A 16,937-nucleotide genomic window follows, 5' to 3' on the forward strand; every position below is an offset into this window, starting at 1 on the left:
CCTGTGTTGTTTAGCTAAGCTCGCGTATTTGCCAATGCCCAAAAGCGCAACAGTTTGTCGGAATACTTCATTCAATACATTGCTATGGTTTCCTGATTCAAGTCAAAGTGCACGCGCCAACAAACGTGGGTAGTTACAATTTTGGCTGTCAAAGTAGTCATGTCAATAACTGAATTACTCATTACAAAAGCAAAAACAATAACAACCATCACCACTACGACTTCATATTCACTTTCAAAGTACGAGCTTTTAATAGAGGGATGTAAGGAACACACACATCCCCGCATGCGAACGGGGGAAACGCTTCGATGTTCCACCAATTGGAATTAAAAATTGTTTTGTTTCGAGTGCATTCTACATTACACACACATTCTCACCTACACTCCTTTGATTTTATGGTAATTGCTCAGTTTTACGTAAGGGAATTACTGAACCAAGTCTGAGCTCGTGTAGGTATTAGCAAAACGTTTTGTGGGCTATCGATAAATTGTTGCCACCGCCACGATTAGCGATTAAAATCTCCGCACAACTGGCCATTCATGGCTCAAAGCTACTGATTAGATAAAAAAAATTGCGAGTTGCATGCAACAAAACGACTACATGCATACCAACACACATACTTACATATCGACGTAAATGGCCGAAAAACAAATGGATTTTGTAATGCACAGCGCTTTGTGACAAGTCAAGCGTAAAAAATTATATTTCCTTGCCAAAAAGGCAGCCAATTTTGGTCATAAGGATGCAACGCGGATGCGGGTGCAAACTCTTTAGCAATGCACTGTGGATAAAAGGTGACAATTATTGGATTAAAAAAGATACGAATGACCTTTTAAATTAAAGTGCTCCTCATAACATCGACTTTAAGAATCCCAACAACTTTCAGAAACGCTGACAATACAATATCAAGAAAAAATGTTTCTAAGATAAACAATATGTGCCGGAAAGTGAAATTTGTAGCATTAGGATAGCGATTTACTTGAGAAAACCAACTCATTTTTTGACGGACCTACATAGTCATATACCGACTCCGAAAGGCATCTGCTAAGTCAGAAAATTTTGTTAAGAAAAAAATGGCAGAAATACAGCGAAAGGGCTTAGTGAACCACTGCGCGGCACATCGTTTAAGAACCGTTTACTTCCCACTTTACTTAACTAGACCTTATCCATACCAGAAACAAATAATGTCGGCCCTTTTGGTAATTATCGGTAACAACCGTTAGCGAACAAGTTATATCGTCGAGCTATCGGTTTGTCATCGCCGAGTCATCTGCTGTTTGGTGCTATTATAGTGTTATCAGTATCTGTTCCACTGAGGCGTCGATAAAAAATCGAGGACACGTCGATAACAGATTGGTAATTCTCCGATAAGAAATCAACAACTTACCGATATCAAATCGATATATTTCTATCACAACCCCATAGCTCCTCGATAAAATGTTACTAACTGATTGATAACCTTTGTTATCGATGGAAAATTTATAACACTTCGATAATAAATCAATAACTCGTCGATAACACACCTCTGTACAACAATCCGACAACTCGTCGATAAAAAATTGGTACCACACCCATAACCCGTCAAAACAAACCGATAACTTATCGATAGAAAACCGCTAGCACCACAATAAAAATTGATAAAATGCCGCCCGCTTCAGGCTTCGGTTTCAGTTTTGCCTTCGGTTTTGACTACTATCTTCCTTTCTCTTTTCTCTTCTTTTCCTTTTTTATACTCAGCGTGCTTTGCAAGAGTATATTAACTTTGATTTGATAACGGTTGGTTGTACAGGTATAAAGGAATCGAGATAGATATAGACTTCCATGTAACAAAATCATCAGTATCGAAAAAAAAATTTGATTGAGCCATGTCCGCCCGTCCGTTCGTTTGTCCGTTAACACGATAACTTGAGTAAATTTTGAGGTATCTTGATGAAATTGGGTATGTAGGTTCCTGGGCACTCATCTCAGATCGCTATTTAAAATGAACGATATCGGACCATAGCCACGCCCACTTTTTCGATATCGAAAATTTCGAAAAACCGAAAAAATGCGATAATTCATTGCCAAAGACGGATAAAGCGATGAAACATGGTAGATGGGTTGACCTTATGACGCAGAATAGAAAATTAGAAAGATTTTGGACAATAGGCGTGGCACCGCCCACTTTTAAAAGAAGGTAATTTAAAAGTTTTGCAAGCTGTAATTTGGCAGTCGTTGAAGATATCATGATGAAATTTGGCAGGAACGTTACTACTATTACTATATATGTGCTAAATAAAAATTAGCACAATCGGATGAAGAACACGCCCACTTTTTAAACAAAAATTTTCTTAAGTCAAATTTTAACAAAAAATTGAATATCTTTACAGTATAAAAGTAAATTATGTTAGCATTCATCTGCAGTAATGCTATGGTGCAACAAAGTACAAAAATAAAAGAAAATTTAAAATGGGCGTGGCCCCGCCCTTTTTCATTTCGAACAAAAATTTACCAATCCTTGTGAAATTTGGTAGGGGCATAGATTCTATGATGATAACTGTTTTATGTGAAAATGGGCGAAATCGGTTGAAGCCACGCCCAGTTTTTACACACAGACGACCGTCTGTCCTTCCGTTCGGCCGTTAACACGATAACTTGACCAAAAAACGATATATCTTCACTAAACTAAGTTCACGTACTTATCTGAACTCACTTTATCTTGGTATAAAAAATTACCGAAATCCGACTATAACCACACTCACTTTTTCGATATAAAACATTAAAAAAATGCCATAATTCTATACCAAATAAGAAAAAAGGGATGAAACATGGTTATTGGCTTGGCTTATTGACGCAAAATATAACTTTAGAAAAAACTTTGTAAAATGGGTGTGACACCTACCATATTAAGTAGAAAAAAATTAAAAAGTTCTGCAGGGCGAAATCAAAAGCCCTTGGAATCTTGGCAAGAATACTGTTCGTGGTATCACATATGCGTATAAATAAATTAGCGGTAACCGACAGATGATGTTCTGGGTCACCCTGGTTCACATTTTGGTCGATATCTCGAAAACGCCTTCACATATACAACACAACTAAGGCCACTCACTTTTAAAACCCCCATTAATACCTTTAATTTGATACCCATATCGTACAAACGCATCTAGAGTCACCCCTGGTCCACCTTTATAGCGATATCTGGAAAAGGCGTCTACATATAGAACTAAGGCCCACTCCCTTTTAAAATAATCATTAACACCTTTCATTTGATTCCCATATCGTACAAACACATTCTAGAGTCACCCCTGGTCCACCTTTATGGCGATATCCCGAAATGATGTCCACCTATAGAACTATGACCCACTCCCACTCTTTAATACCTTCCATTTGATACCCATGTCATACAAACACATTCCAGGGTTACCCTCGTTTCATTTTCCTACATTTTCCTTATTTTGTCTCAAAAGCTCTCAGCTGAGTATGTAGTGTTCGGTTACACTCGAACTTAGCCTTCCTTACTTGTTTTCCCTTAACTTTACCACGTACATTGTTCCCACATTATTCCACAGCGTAGTGATTACACTTACGAGGGATAATCTGCAGAGTGCATATTCTGAGCAAACTTCCCCTTCGGGTTAAGGGTTTAGAATATACCCACGATAGCCATTCCGGGAGTAAAAGGCTTTCCGGAACTCACAGTGGAGTTGCCGTGCGTTATCCGGATGTCATTATCCATAAATTGAGGATTTGGGTGCAAAAAGGGATCAAGATATAGAAAGAAAGAAAATGCCCAGTTTTATGCCCAAACCAAATATTTTTTTTTATATCTCTGACACTGACTTCGTGAAATCCAAAATGTCAAGCTCTGTGCAATTTTTTTGCTCTGATCATAATAAAAATTTTATTACTCATACTCCCATACAGTGTGCATCCCCATATAAGCTATGAAAACGTCTCCCGATTTCGCTGAAATTTTATATCTACCATTTTTTGCATAGAAAGTGGGACACACAAAACCACTGTTAATTCTCTGTTGCATGCAAAAAGGTAACATCTATTTACCAATTTATTTCGCCATTATTGGAAAATCTCAAAACATAATTTTCAAAGATCCCTTTTTGCACGCAACTCCTCAATTATAAGAGGTTTTAGATAGGCCTCGTACCTCACCAATATAGATTATATATTGTAGCACCTAATGTTGTTGTTGTTGTTGTAGCGATACGGTTGCTCCCCGAAGGTTTAGGGAGTGATCGATGTGATGGTCCTTTGCCGTTTACAGATCCGGTACGCTCCGGTAACACAGCATCATTAAGGAGCTGGCCCGACCATCTCGGGAACGATTTATATGGCCACATTAAACCTTCAGGCCAATCCGGTATTTTAGTCGCCTCTTACGACAGGCATACCTACCGCGGGTATATTCTAACCCCCTGACCCGCTGGGTTACGTATACGGGTAGCACCTAATGCAATCTATTGGTATCAACGGTGTGCCCAGAAGTCTTTGGTGAAAGCCTGTGGCCCGGTGATTTACGTAATCAAATCCGCGTGTTTTAGAACACGAAAACTAAAACACTTTCGGTCAGTTTTCTTTATCACAGGAAGTCCAGAACCGTCCACATTAAAATGCCTTGCACAATCAGGTTTTGTGCTGTTGGCTGTCTACTATCTTACTATCCTTTACAAATTCCCTGCTACATACATCATGCATTCAGTGTGGTAATGGGTCAAGTTCGGTTGGGAGTAAATTCGTCGAACCAGGAAATCTTCATTTATTTCTTGCTAAGCCATATGAACTTGGGAAAAGATACATCAGCAAGCGTGACCCCAAAAATCTTTGTCCTGGACGTTGGAAAAAGTGAACCGACTCCTCTTCCTCCTCCTTGTGGCAGCTATGATACATTTTTTTAGTACCATTGCTTCAGATATCTGAGTCTGATAGTAAAAAATATTTGCATACCTAAGTTGGTCATAAGGACCTCGAGAGCTCACTGTGTTGTAGTTGCAGCTTTGTTCCATTTAAATATTTTCAACGAATGGCAGTTCTATGAAACATGCTGTTTTGATAGGGGTGTGAGAAATCATAGCAGAGTGGGATTGATCGGCATTCTATGTAGGCAAAGTTATTTTTTGTGCTTAAGTGAATAAAACTACTCCTTCCAACTTTGGGGCCTGCTTTTTTGTCTTTTCCTAACTTTCCTTTTGGTAGATGAATCTATTGTACTCTTCACACTCTGAATCTACATTCGGTGTCAGGATTTATACAAGTTTAGACTATTATCCTTGTCCCGTAATGTAAAAATGAAGTAACATCATAAGTACATTCGAAGATGATAATTGATAATAGGTAGATCAGCGACAATTTCACCTCAAAGTTGTCTTCCACTATACTGCTTATTTCCCCTGCGAGGACAGGCACCTTGTAGTGGTGCAGGGGCTTACGCCGATCACAAGTTGTCGCGAGTCGGCCGGATGGGAGCAGCCTCGCTACTCACATCCGACTGATTCGTCGCGCATGCGAGCGGTAACTAGGAACTGTCACCTCCTAATCCAGGGTGTTATGCGACACCGTGCCCATTGGACTGGTTTGCAGCCAGGAGGTTTACAACACCGGCTGTATTATAACGGCGCCTCCCTGACACCGGGCCACCTTGGGGAGTAACTATGGCCTTACCGCGTCAAGGGGCTCTGCCGCGGTGGACGAACCGAGTTCCCCTTTTATACTGAATAGATCACTACGCTTGCCACGGCAGGCATGTGATCGTACGAACAAGATGATGAATACAAACACAAATAAAACCAACAACAACAACAAAAATCAACAAAAACAAATTGAAGGGAGGGATAGCAAGTTGACAGCAAAGAGTGGCGGTAACAACAAACGCCGAAGGGAAAAGCATGGCGAGAGAACCTACTCCCTAAGCCACCTAAACCTGACTGCAGAAGAACTTGCCCTTTTTGAGGAGCATGCCAGGGACGACGATGACCAAACGTCCGGAAGCGAGACGGTCAAGAAACTCAAAAAAGACACGGCAGGCAAGAACCAGCACCAGAGTGGGCAGAGCACCACCAAGACGAGTAGCGAAGGCAAACATCACAGTGGGTTAATCACCACCGTGAAGACTAACACAACCAGCAGAAATCAGCAGCACAGTGGGCAGAGCACCACGAAAGTGGAGAGCAGCGTCAAACCACAGCATGGTGGGTTAATCACCACCAGTGGGCCAAGCCGGGCAGAGGCAAAAATCGCAGCCAGCAACAGCCTTTGCGAAACCCGGCAAAGGAGACCCCGAGAGGAGACGCAAGAGAAGCGGGAAAGTCGAAACCGCAAACGCTCACCCTCAAGGGAGAGACATTGCCATAGCAGCAGGGAGTCAGCAGCTAAGAGACACCTGGGTGAAATGCATGATCGCCAGTACCCAGGGGAAAGAAGACGGTCCAAGTCAAGGGACGACAAAGCCGAACGTGACGGAGGAAGGAAGAGGTCGAGTTTAGACCGCGGAAAACGATCGCCAAAGGAAAGTGCGAATGCCAGAGCGAGGTCATCGTCGTTCGAGGACTCTGGCACAGAGCATCGCCATGTTGCGAGCTGGCCCGAACTGGGGGAGCCAGGTGGCTTCGATGACCCAAGAAGAATCGGGCTAAGTGGCGCAGGAAAGAAGTGGTACCTTCGATACCTGAAGCAGGGAAGGACCCCGGACAGTGCACGCGAGAAGGCACTGCAACACATGAGGCCGAGCAAGAAGAACCCATCCGCCTGGAAATCAAGGCGGGGTGAGAGGGAAACGGCAAGAGGCGAGCACGCATCGCATCACCGCGGGTCACATAACCGCGGGAATCAACAAAAAAGCCGTAATGAGAAGCAAAGCGCTCCCGCTGACAACCGAAGAAGAGGTCAGGCACGACGGGAGGACGCAACGCAGACCAGGGGACAGAGAGCTTACCCCACACCGTCTACCTCAAGAAGAGCGAATGCGCCGCTGCCAGCACCTGGTACATCAACTGCGCAGGGGAGGCCCAAAATGCAGGGCTACTCGGATGCCTTAAAGGGCATACGGATGGCGGTGCTTCCAAAGCAATACCCGGCGGAGGTCTTGAGCCAGGAAGAGCTGACGCGGCTGCAAGACACGATAATGATCGAGGTATCGAAGGGATGGGGAAAGCAATCTCTGGCTTTCTGCGGCGTGTACTTAAGGCCAGGATTACTCCTTGTAGACTGCAAGGATGAGGAAACAGCCGAATGGCTGACCAGAGTCACACCAACTCTGCATAGTTGGGAGGGCCCTGCCCTTATTACGAGGAAAAGGGATGATATACCGCCGACGCACACCGTCACTATGTATCTCCCCAGAAGTAGCGACAAAGAATTCGCACTTAAACTGCTGAAGGCACAGAACACCTTCTTAAATGTTGGGATGTGGCGTATAATCAGCAGCAGTGCTGAGGAGGGGGGCTTGCGGGTAAACATGGCAATTGACGAGGCATCGTTCATTAAAATAAAGGAAGCTAGCTTCAAGGTGAACTACCGGTTCAGCTTCGTCCCGGTCAGACCTTGGAAGCAAAAAGCCCAAGCCAGTGTGGAACAACCCCCCGTTCCAGGACAAGTCCAGAGCACTGGGGAGCAAAGCGAGGAGGTAGCAACAACATCCAGGGCAGCAACATCCAACCAGTGCCCAACCAGTGTCTCGTCAGCCACAGGGTCAACAACCGGGTTAATCACCGGTAAAGAGCATACGCAAGCTCCATCAACAGAGGAGCTCCTGGAAGGTCTAAACTTAGAAGACCTAGGTTTGGAGGACAGAAGAGAGGAAAACCAGCGGCTGTCCGATGAGGACGAGCCGGTAAGGCTTCAGCACTGACCGGCCCATACACAAAGGTTGCCCAGATCAACCTGCACCATGCTAAAGCTGCTTCGGCAGTAATAGCACGCAGGTTTGCCTCGGAAGATCTGGGCATAGCACTCATCCAAGAACCTTGGGTGTACAAAGGTCAGGTGAGAGGCTTAAAAGAGAGAAATAATAAGGTAATTTGGGATCTTTCTCAAGAAAGACCAAGAGCGTGTGTAGTGCTTAACAACTCCATTAACTATTTTTGCATTACAGAGTTTATGAGTCAAGACCTCGTAGCAGTTCAGGCGACGATGGTAATACAAGGAGAGTCAACAGACATCGTCTTCGCAGCGGCCTACTTTGCGGGAGACAACTACGAGGTCCCTCCAGAGGGTGTGAGGAAACTGACGGAATACTGCAGATGGGCAAAAATACCGTTGATCATGGGATGCGACGCGAATGCGCACCACGAGGTATGGAACAGTACAGACACCAATTCGAGGGGTGAGTCCGTTCTTGAATTTATTATTAGTAATGACCTAAGCATATACAACGTTGGGAATTCACCAACCTTCATCACTAGGTCTAGAGAAGAAGTCCTGGACATAACCCTGGGTAACGATCTGGCTGATGAGCTGGTCTCTGGATGGGGGGTTTCCTCTGAACCCTCAATGTCGGACCATCTTATTATCCAGTTCGTCATCGGGGCTATGCCCATAGAAGGACCACCAAGGCGAAACCCCAGGAACACAAACTGGGACATGTTCAGGAACATAATACAGGGAAATCTTCCTATCATAGATAGTAGGAACAGAGGAACAAGTTATATGGAATTGGAGACAAGAGTTAATAACTTCAACCGTGTCATTATTGAAGCGTTTAACTCTAGCTGTCGAGAATCCAAAGGCCCAGGAAATAAAACCCCCTGGTGGTCGAGGAAACTCTCGGAAATGAGGAAAACCGTGCGCAAACTCTTTAACCAAGCGAGGCGCACGGGAAACTGGGAGCAATACACAGCGAATCTAACAGCATATAACAAAGAGATTAGAAAAGCTAAAAGAAAGAGCTTCAGGAAATTTTGTGAGGGTATTTCGGAGGTTCCAGAGGCGGCAAGGCTCCACAAAGCCCTAGCCAAGGACCAAAGGGAGACACGACTATCAATTAAGCTCCCTGATGGAACCTACTCAAGGACTGAGGAAGAAAGAGCACGTGCCCTGCTTGCAGCTCATTTCCCGGACGCATCCTCGGATACCTCAACGGAGGAGGCTCGAGAAGGGAGACCAACACCCACAGATTGGAACCTCGCTAAAGAACTCTTCAACGATGGCACAGTTAAGTGGGCAGTAAAGTCTTTCCAGAGCTACAAGTCTCCGGGAGTGGATGGTATATATCCAGCCTTTCTGCAGCAAGGCGAGGAATTGATCCCACACCTGGTCAGGATTATGAGGGATAGCCTCGCACTGGCATACATCCCGACGATGTGGAGAAGAGCAAAAGTGGTCTTTATACCTAAGGTGGCTAAAAAGGACTACTCCATTCCTAAGTCCTTTAGGCCTATAAGCCTGACATCCTTTGCTCTCAAAGCAATGGAGAAGATTGTAGACCATGAGATTAGATCAAAGGCTCTCGTTAGAGTGCCACTACATAAAGATCAGCATGCATACAGAACAGGCAGGTCGACAGAAACTGCACTGTATCAGCTGTCCACAGAAATCCAAAGTGCGCTCGAGTGCGGGGAGATAACTCTATGCGCATTTTTGGACATAGAGGGGGCTTTCGACAACACGACACACGAAAGTGTGAATCGGGTACTCGAGAGAAGAGAGATACAGCGTCCAATCCGTATGTGGATAAACGCCTTATTGCGCACGAGGATTGCCGAAACCTCAAGTGGGGACGGCACAGTAGAGATTAAAACAACGAAAGGATGTCCACAAGGGGGCGTCCTGTCACCCCTGCTGTGGAGCCTGGTAGTAGATGAACTTCTACAGAGGCTCTCAGACAACGGAATCCGATGTCAGGGGTACGCGGATGATATTGTTATCATTGTAAGGGGCAAATTTGAGAGCACCCTTTGCGACATAATGCAAAGGGCATTGAGGTTAACGAAAGAATGGTGTACTGAGGTAGGGCTAAGCATCAACCCTAACAAGACATCCATTGTGCCCTTTACCAGGAAAAGGAAACTGGAAGGGATTAGGCAAATCACAATGGATGGAGTACAGATGGAGTACACGTCTGAGGTGAAATACTTGGGAGTCACGTTTGACTCTAAGCTCTTATGGAAGAAACACGTCGACAACACCATATCAAAGGCTACAAGAGCAATAATGGTGTGCAGAGGTATTGCAGGAAGATCCTGGGGATGCAGCCCAAAGATCCTAAGATGGATGTACACTATGATAGTGAGACCTATCATAGTGTACGGAGCAGTTGCGTGGGCATCAAGAACAACCATGGTGACCGTACAAAAATCGCTCACGAAGCTTCAACGCTTAGCGTGTGTCTGCATTACGGGAGCCATGCGAACATGCCCGACGGCAGCAATAGAAGTGTTGCTTGAGTTAACACCTCTACATATAATAATTGAGCAGGCAGCCAGGAGTACTTTAGTAAACATAGCTAAAGAGGGATGTGGAAGAGGCAAAGTGATACAGTCACGGAGCATGGCGAAGCTGCAGGAGCAGATTCCACTTATCCAACTTCCCAGAGATGATACGAGGAAGATAATTAAGTTTGAGAAGCGCTTCAAAATAGAGCTGGGGAACAAATGTACGTGGGACACCTCCAGGATTGAAGCGCTTCACCAGGAACACACTATAATATGGTACACCGATGGCTCGAAGACACCGGAGGGCATAGGAGCGGGGATCTTCGGGCCCCGAACCAAAATATCCCTACCACTCGGAAAATATCCGAGCATCTTCCAGGCCGAAGTTGTTGCCATAAGCCGGTGTGCAGAGATAAATTTACAGCGGGGATATACCAACGAGAAAATCGTTATACTCAGCGACAGTCAGGCTGCACTCAAGGCATTAGCTTCGGTTGAGATCAAATCATCAACAGTCCTTGAGTGCGTGGAGAGGTTAAACAATCTAGGAGTCAACAACACCATCCGTCTAGGATGGGTACCTGGACACAGAGGAGTGGATAGTAATGAGCGAGCCGACGAGCTTGCCAAGTTGGCAGCATCCGGAAAGCCAATAGGACCCGAGCCTATGGTGCCAATAGGGTCACATACAATAAGGGAGGACTTTATACAAAAGGAGGCGTGCCTCAGAGAACAACACTGGCGCGAGAGTCCAGGACTTCGGCAGGCAAAGGCACTAATAGGAGGGTACAACTCGAAGCGATATAAGGCTATGATTAACCTCCCAAAAAGTAGCCTTAGGATTGTAACAGGTATACTCACAGGTCACTGTAGGCTAAAGAGCCACATGCATAAATTAGGCATATCAGCTAGTAGCCTCTGTCGCTTCTGTGATGTCGAAGATGAGTCTGCAGAACACATCCTGAAGGAATGTGAGGCAGTCGCGAGACGAAGACTTAGAATCCTAGGATCATCCAAACTAGGAAATAGTCACATACACTCTCTGAAGCCGGGAACCATTCTGGATTTTCTCAGGGAACTCGGCTTGGATGAAGTGTTGTAAAGAGAATTGAGGGCACTATAGACCAATAGGTCGCAGTGCTTAACCTCACAACATCTATCTATCTATACTGCTTATTTCAGTGTCTTCCTTTCTAGGACAAAGTTATGCTCGAAGGGTCGGCAAGGATGAGCATTGATGATGTGGTAGTCAGCAATACCCGACGTTTCTCCAGATCTTTCGCTGTCAAGCTTCTGTTGTTGATACTGTAGAAACGCCCCCCCCCCCCCCCCCCCAACTCTTAATACAGCTACCAGATTGAACCTTTGGGTGCTGAGTCCGCTTCGTCGCAAATTCTTAAATTTTATCTGTACCTAAAGTTATCAGATTCTCTGCGCAGACGAAGCAAAAATCCGCTAATGCTACACAGTACTTTGTGTTGTTCTTGTGATTATTTTGCTGCATTGTCACGTTGATCATTCAACCAAGAGGGCAAAGCCTAAGTGAAGGTGGAAACAATTCGATACAACTAAGTGTGTCTAAGCATTGGCGTGGTCCAGCACAATTTCATTAAACTTTGCCCCGTCGACTGCTCGCCCAAAAGCAACACTAAAATAAGAGCGATTTAGCAATCGAATCGGCTAACAAATCCATTTTTGGTCTTTCTGGCACGCGCCACTACTATCCAGCGGCTTTGGAATAACAGTAACAATAAAACTGTTGCATACCAGCAGCAAAACAACAAATAATTGTACCCGCTTTTTGTAGTTGTTGCATCGTGTTTTTATGGTGGTCATAATTTAATGTCTCTTTATTTACGATGACTCTCTAACCGCCATTGCCAACAACAAAAATCCAACAGCATCAACAGCTAACAATCAGAAACCCGCAAGCATCACGTAGCACCATTATCAACAACACTATCCTCCATCCTCCTCCAGCAGCCAAATCCAATCCGCTGCCTTTTGAATGGTGCTGTTCGCTGAAGCGTAGTAAATTCTATTGTTTTACAAAACAGCGCGCGGGGGTGTTGGTGTTCGTTTCCCGCATTTGCTTCATATTTGCCAGTTACTGCGCCAAAATTCATTTACTCAATTCCGACTGTGTCAGGAAAGGAAAAGAAAAAAACGAAAACCCCAAAAGAAAGAAATCAACTTGGTAATTGTACTTAGTAGTTACAATCACATTTTGCATAAGACAACTGTTGTGATGTTGTTGTTGCATTTTTTTCGCTCAATTTTACATGGAAACAATGAATGCTACGCTGCGCTCGGTGAATCGATTGTGAAGTGAACTCCTGTCTTAAGGCTCACAGCTGAAGTCTGCTTTTGGTCATAAAGTACTTGGTAACTTTCGCAGTTTGCAACCAATCTTATTATTATTGTTGTTGTTGTTGTTTGTAGTTAATCCAATCGGTCATTTCTCGTACACGACACCATTTAGAGATTTCGAAATGATTTCTGGGTTTCTTACAAGAAATTTGTTTATGTGACATTGGTTTGGAGGGAATTGTGGTGTAATTGAGTTCGCCCACAGTCGGTGAGCCCTTAAAATTACTTTGGATTAACTTTTTATTCCAACTACAACTACAAATGGTACACCTAAACCTAAACCAAAAGCAATTTGCACGAAATGATTGAAACACAAAAGAGATGATTTGAATTGAAATTTTGAAATCCATCATTAGCATCCATCTACGCACTCTGAACTCAATATCTCGACACACCCGACCGCATAATACATTTTATGGGTACACAACACTCAACACACTGCCGGAAATCAGTATAGGTGCATTATATCGCTACCTCTGGTCGAATCACCCATTACTGGTGTCCAATCGATTGGTAAGGCTAATGACGGCGGAGCAGGTGTCTGGTGAAAAGTTGCAGGTGCCCGAGGGCCTTGTAGGATTAGTTGGCAATGGTTAGACAAGTGAGTAGCGATGCCAGCGGTGCACCGACCTGTGGATCGGTGGATCGGAACCCAATGCAGCGATATTCAAATTGTATGGCGCGTGCCGAAGGGTGAGCCGATGTTGAATGACCGGTTGAATGATGACAAGCAAGCCAGATGCAGCGATTTTTTTTTCGGGAACCTAATTCCGACGTCGCAGAGGGCCAGTGTTAGGGAGATAAGGTAAATACAAAACTGCAGTGATTCTCGAAAGAAAAGGTCTGCTCTAGGAAAATAGAAAATGTGTGAGCGTTAGTACGTTCAAAGCTGAAATACGGCTATACCGGATACAACGTAAAGATAGGATAGCGTTACTGTGAAGTTTCTTTCCGGGAAGTGGACCAAGGACCGATCTATTGGAACAAATTCTATTCTCGGTTCGATTTGTCTGAAATTTGGGGTAGCCCTTTGCCTACATTAGTATTTAAGACATTTTTTTTTTTCGGAAAATGGAGCAGGGGGAAATGGATAGATGTAGCGGAAAACAAATGAGCTAAAAGACGGAGTGAGAAAGAGACGCAAAAAAAGATGAAGGTAGAGGGAAGAGTGAATAAAAAGATAAAGAAAAGGGCGAGAGAAGGTAAGGGAGAGTAAAAACTACTTAAATTTGTGCAAATAGACCAATCCTAGGACAGAGCAACGTTTGCCGGGCCTGCTAGTAGCTAATAAAACAACAAGAGGAAGGGAAATATTATGGAAATGGGACGAAATTGGGAGAGGAGTGGAAAAGGAAGGAAATACGAAGATTAAGATAAAAACTGGAGATGGAGGGTGAAGGATTAAAAGAGGGTGGAACGAAACAGCGAGCCTAGCCGTCTGGGTGAAGAAGAGGTAAAGGAAAGGTAACGGTAAGAGTAAAATTAAGAGTAAGACTATAGAGAAAAAGAAGAGGCGGGGAGGGGAGAGAGTGCGGACTTTTCAATCCATTCTGCACAGATTAACGAGTTTTGGAAATTACCACTGTCAGACTTTACACTAACACTGGACTTTTTTTAATAAAGAATACGCATTTTGAACCTATGCAGATGAGCGGCAGTGTACATATTCATTACAAATAATAACTCCACACATGACATACATACATTCTATAAGTTTATTTGTGTAATTCATGGTTTTTGTTTCCACGAAATCGAGTCACTAACAAAAAAAAAAAAATAAAATACTGCAAACTTTCAAAAGTAATTATGGAAAAATCGAAATATTTTGAACCGAAAAAGGCAACAACAACTAATGAAATATTGGATGAACGCCACTTCATTAACGCCACAAAAGAAATCAAACTAAACAAAGACTTAATGGACTTCAATTTTAGTTTAAAAAAAATGTTTAATTATGAGTTAAATTGAGTATTGCCGCCTTTTCATTAATTGCACAATATTTAATATTGGCTATAATGGAATTTGTTGGTTTTGGAGTTGGCGTACGAAAAGCTCTGCAAATGGCAGGAATTGATATGAGGCGTCACCACAAAAGAAGTGAACGGCAATTTTAAGCACATTTTTGAGTGCTACCACTACAGCATCCTAAGAGAGACTAAGCCCTACATATGAAGAAACAAACACAATAACAAAATTAGAACATATGAAGCTAAATATGTAGGTTAACACAATATAAAAGATAAATTTCACAATTCTGGACCAAATACAAACTCCAAGACACCACGCGGATTTAATCGCCCACAAAGCGGATCTAAACCAGCACAGCATCACCACAGCACCACTTAAATACCGCAACGACCCTGAAACTAGAAATTTTAATTTTTTACAGCTTTTACTTTTTACTTTATGCCTAAATGTGAACTTTCTTATGCCATTAACATATCTGAAAGAAAAAGCATTTCTCTTCTCTGTCTGTCTGTTTGTGCCCTCCCCTCCCCGCCACATCTATCTAAAATTCCATTATATGCCACAACAATTGAAGATTTCCTTTCAAAATACCTTTTAATAATTGGTTTTGGAGTATTTTTGCTTGACGTTCTTAACAAAAGCTAATAAACTTAAAATAGTAGAAATTTTTCATGTTGACGCCTCAGCTAGACGTCATGGGTTGGCAGTGACTATTTCCTCATTCACGTTCAATTTGCTTTTTTTTTCTTTCTTTCCGCGGTTTCACATTAGAATTTCATATAGAAAGTATGTAAGTATGTATGTATGCTGGAGAATGTGTTGGAAGATTCAATTCAGAGATGCCGAGTGGATAATTATTGGAGACGAGTATGCCAGTGGCATTCGATTGTGAACGTGCTAAAGCTCTTACATAGGTGAAATGGCAACAAAGTCTCAACAATTATTGTTCATGGTTTTTCTTTGTTGATTATTGGTGCTAAGAATTAAGTGCAAATGAACAAACCAAGCAACATGTTGACCTAATATTTGCAACAAACAAAGCCAAGAAGAAAAAGAGAAAATTTTAAGTTTGATAGTTTAAAATACATGGAGTAAATTTAGGGTCACCCTCAATTAGCTACGATTCATACCTTATTATATTATTTAATTTCAAGAGAATTAACAGACTTGGTCCTACCACGAATTAACTTTCCTCATACTAAATGAAAATGGTTTTGCGGAACCGGAACCGGAACCGAAATACTGTAATAAAAATCACCCTTCCACACAGATAACTTGCATTCTGCTGAATCTGAAAATCTATCCTAGCCACATGGTATGATAATTTGCATTTGTGCTATTTGGTAACTGATAAGGACTCATTAACACGTTTGACTTAGCTTTAGGAATCTTTCTGAGCCATTTAAAAAGCAGCCATGAATATGCTTTCACCTCCATCCTCATATTTTGCCAGTTTTACGCCTGATTTCTTAATATTAAGATAAAATGGAGTAACCATAAAATGTACATCCCTAATATAGAAGATGTATGAGCATGTAGTACAGCATATATAATAGGGTGGAGTGATACCCTATGGATTTTTTTTTTGTAATGGCCTAGCAATGAAAAGTTGTCTTTATAAGAGTTAACCAAAACCACCAAATATTATTTTCGTAGGATGGCGTTTTGAGGTGCCCACAGCCCCAAGAAGTTCAGCAAAATAATCGCGATTTTACAAAGCTCATTATTTACATATTTATTTTATTTCTTTTTTAATATACATAACTTTCGTAGAATTACATATTATAACTAAAAACGACAGATTTTAAATGGTGTTTTACAGTTTTTTGTTGATAATAGTATGTTTCTAATCAAGTGTATCAATGAGTACGATAACAACAAGCGAAAGTAAATCAATGACAAAAAAAGAAAAAAATGTGTACCTACCGTCTTTTTCAAAGTTTATTTGCGTTGGGGCACCTCTAAACATACGATGATGAAATAAAAATTTTCAACTTTATTTCTGGTCTAGAAAGGCAACTTTATGGAGGTCAGCCAAAAGCGATTTCGAAAAAAAAAAATTCACCCCACCCTAATATATAAGTATGTATGGATATTCGTGAGATAAGGTCATGTCTTCGAAAATGAGCTCAAAAATATTCATTTATAGTTTGAAGTGACAACATCACTTATTTAAAACATTTTCCAGCCCAACTGAGCCAGCTGCAGTTTAACACGCTTTTTTTGGTTTATAGTCTC

At 42.6% G+C, this 16,937-nt stretch overlaps 1 protein-coding gene across 2 annotated transcripts in view; it reads right to left on the bottom strand.

Moving 5' to 3' along the window:
* The window catches only part of klar (klarsicht), a 225,993-nt gene that overhangs the window by 186,389 nt on the left and 22,667 nt on the right, over positions 1-16,937 (bottom strand). The gene's annotated exons all lie outside the window — the stretch shown is intronic.

Source organism: Eurosta solidaginis, chromosome 5 (assembly GCF_040869045.1).
Source record: "Eurosta solidaginis isolate ZX-2024a chromosome 5, ASM4086904v1, whole genome shotgun sequence".
Taxonomy (NCBI): domain Eukaryota; kingdom Metazoa; phylum Arthropoda; class Insecta; order Diptera; family Tephritidae; genus Eurosta; species Eurosta solidaginis.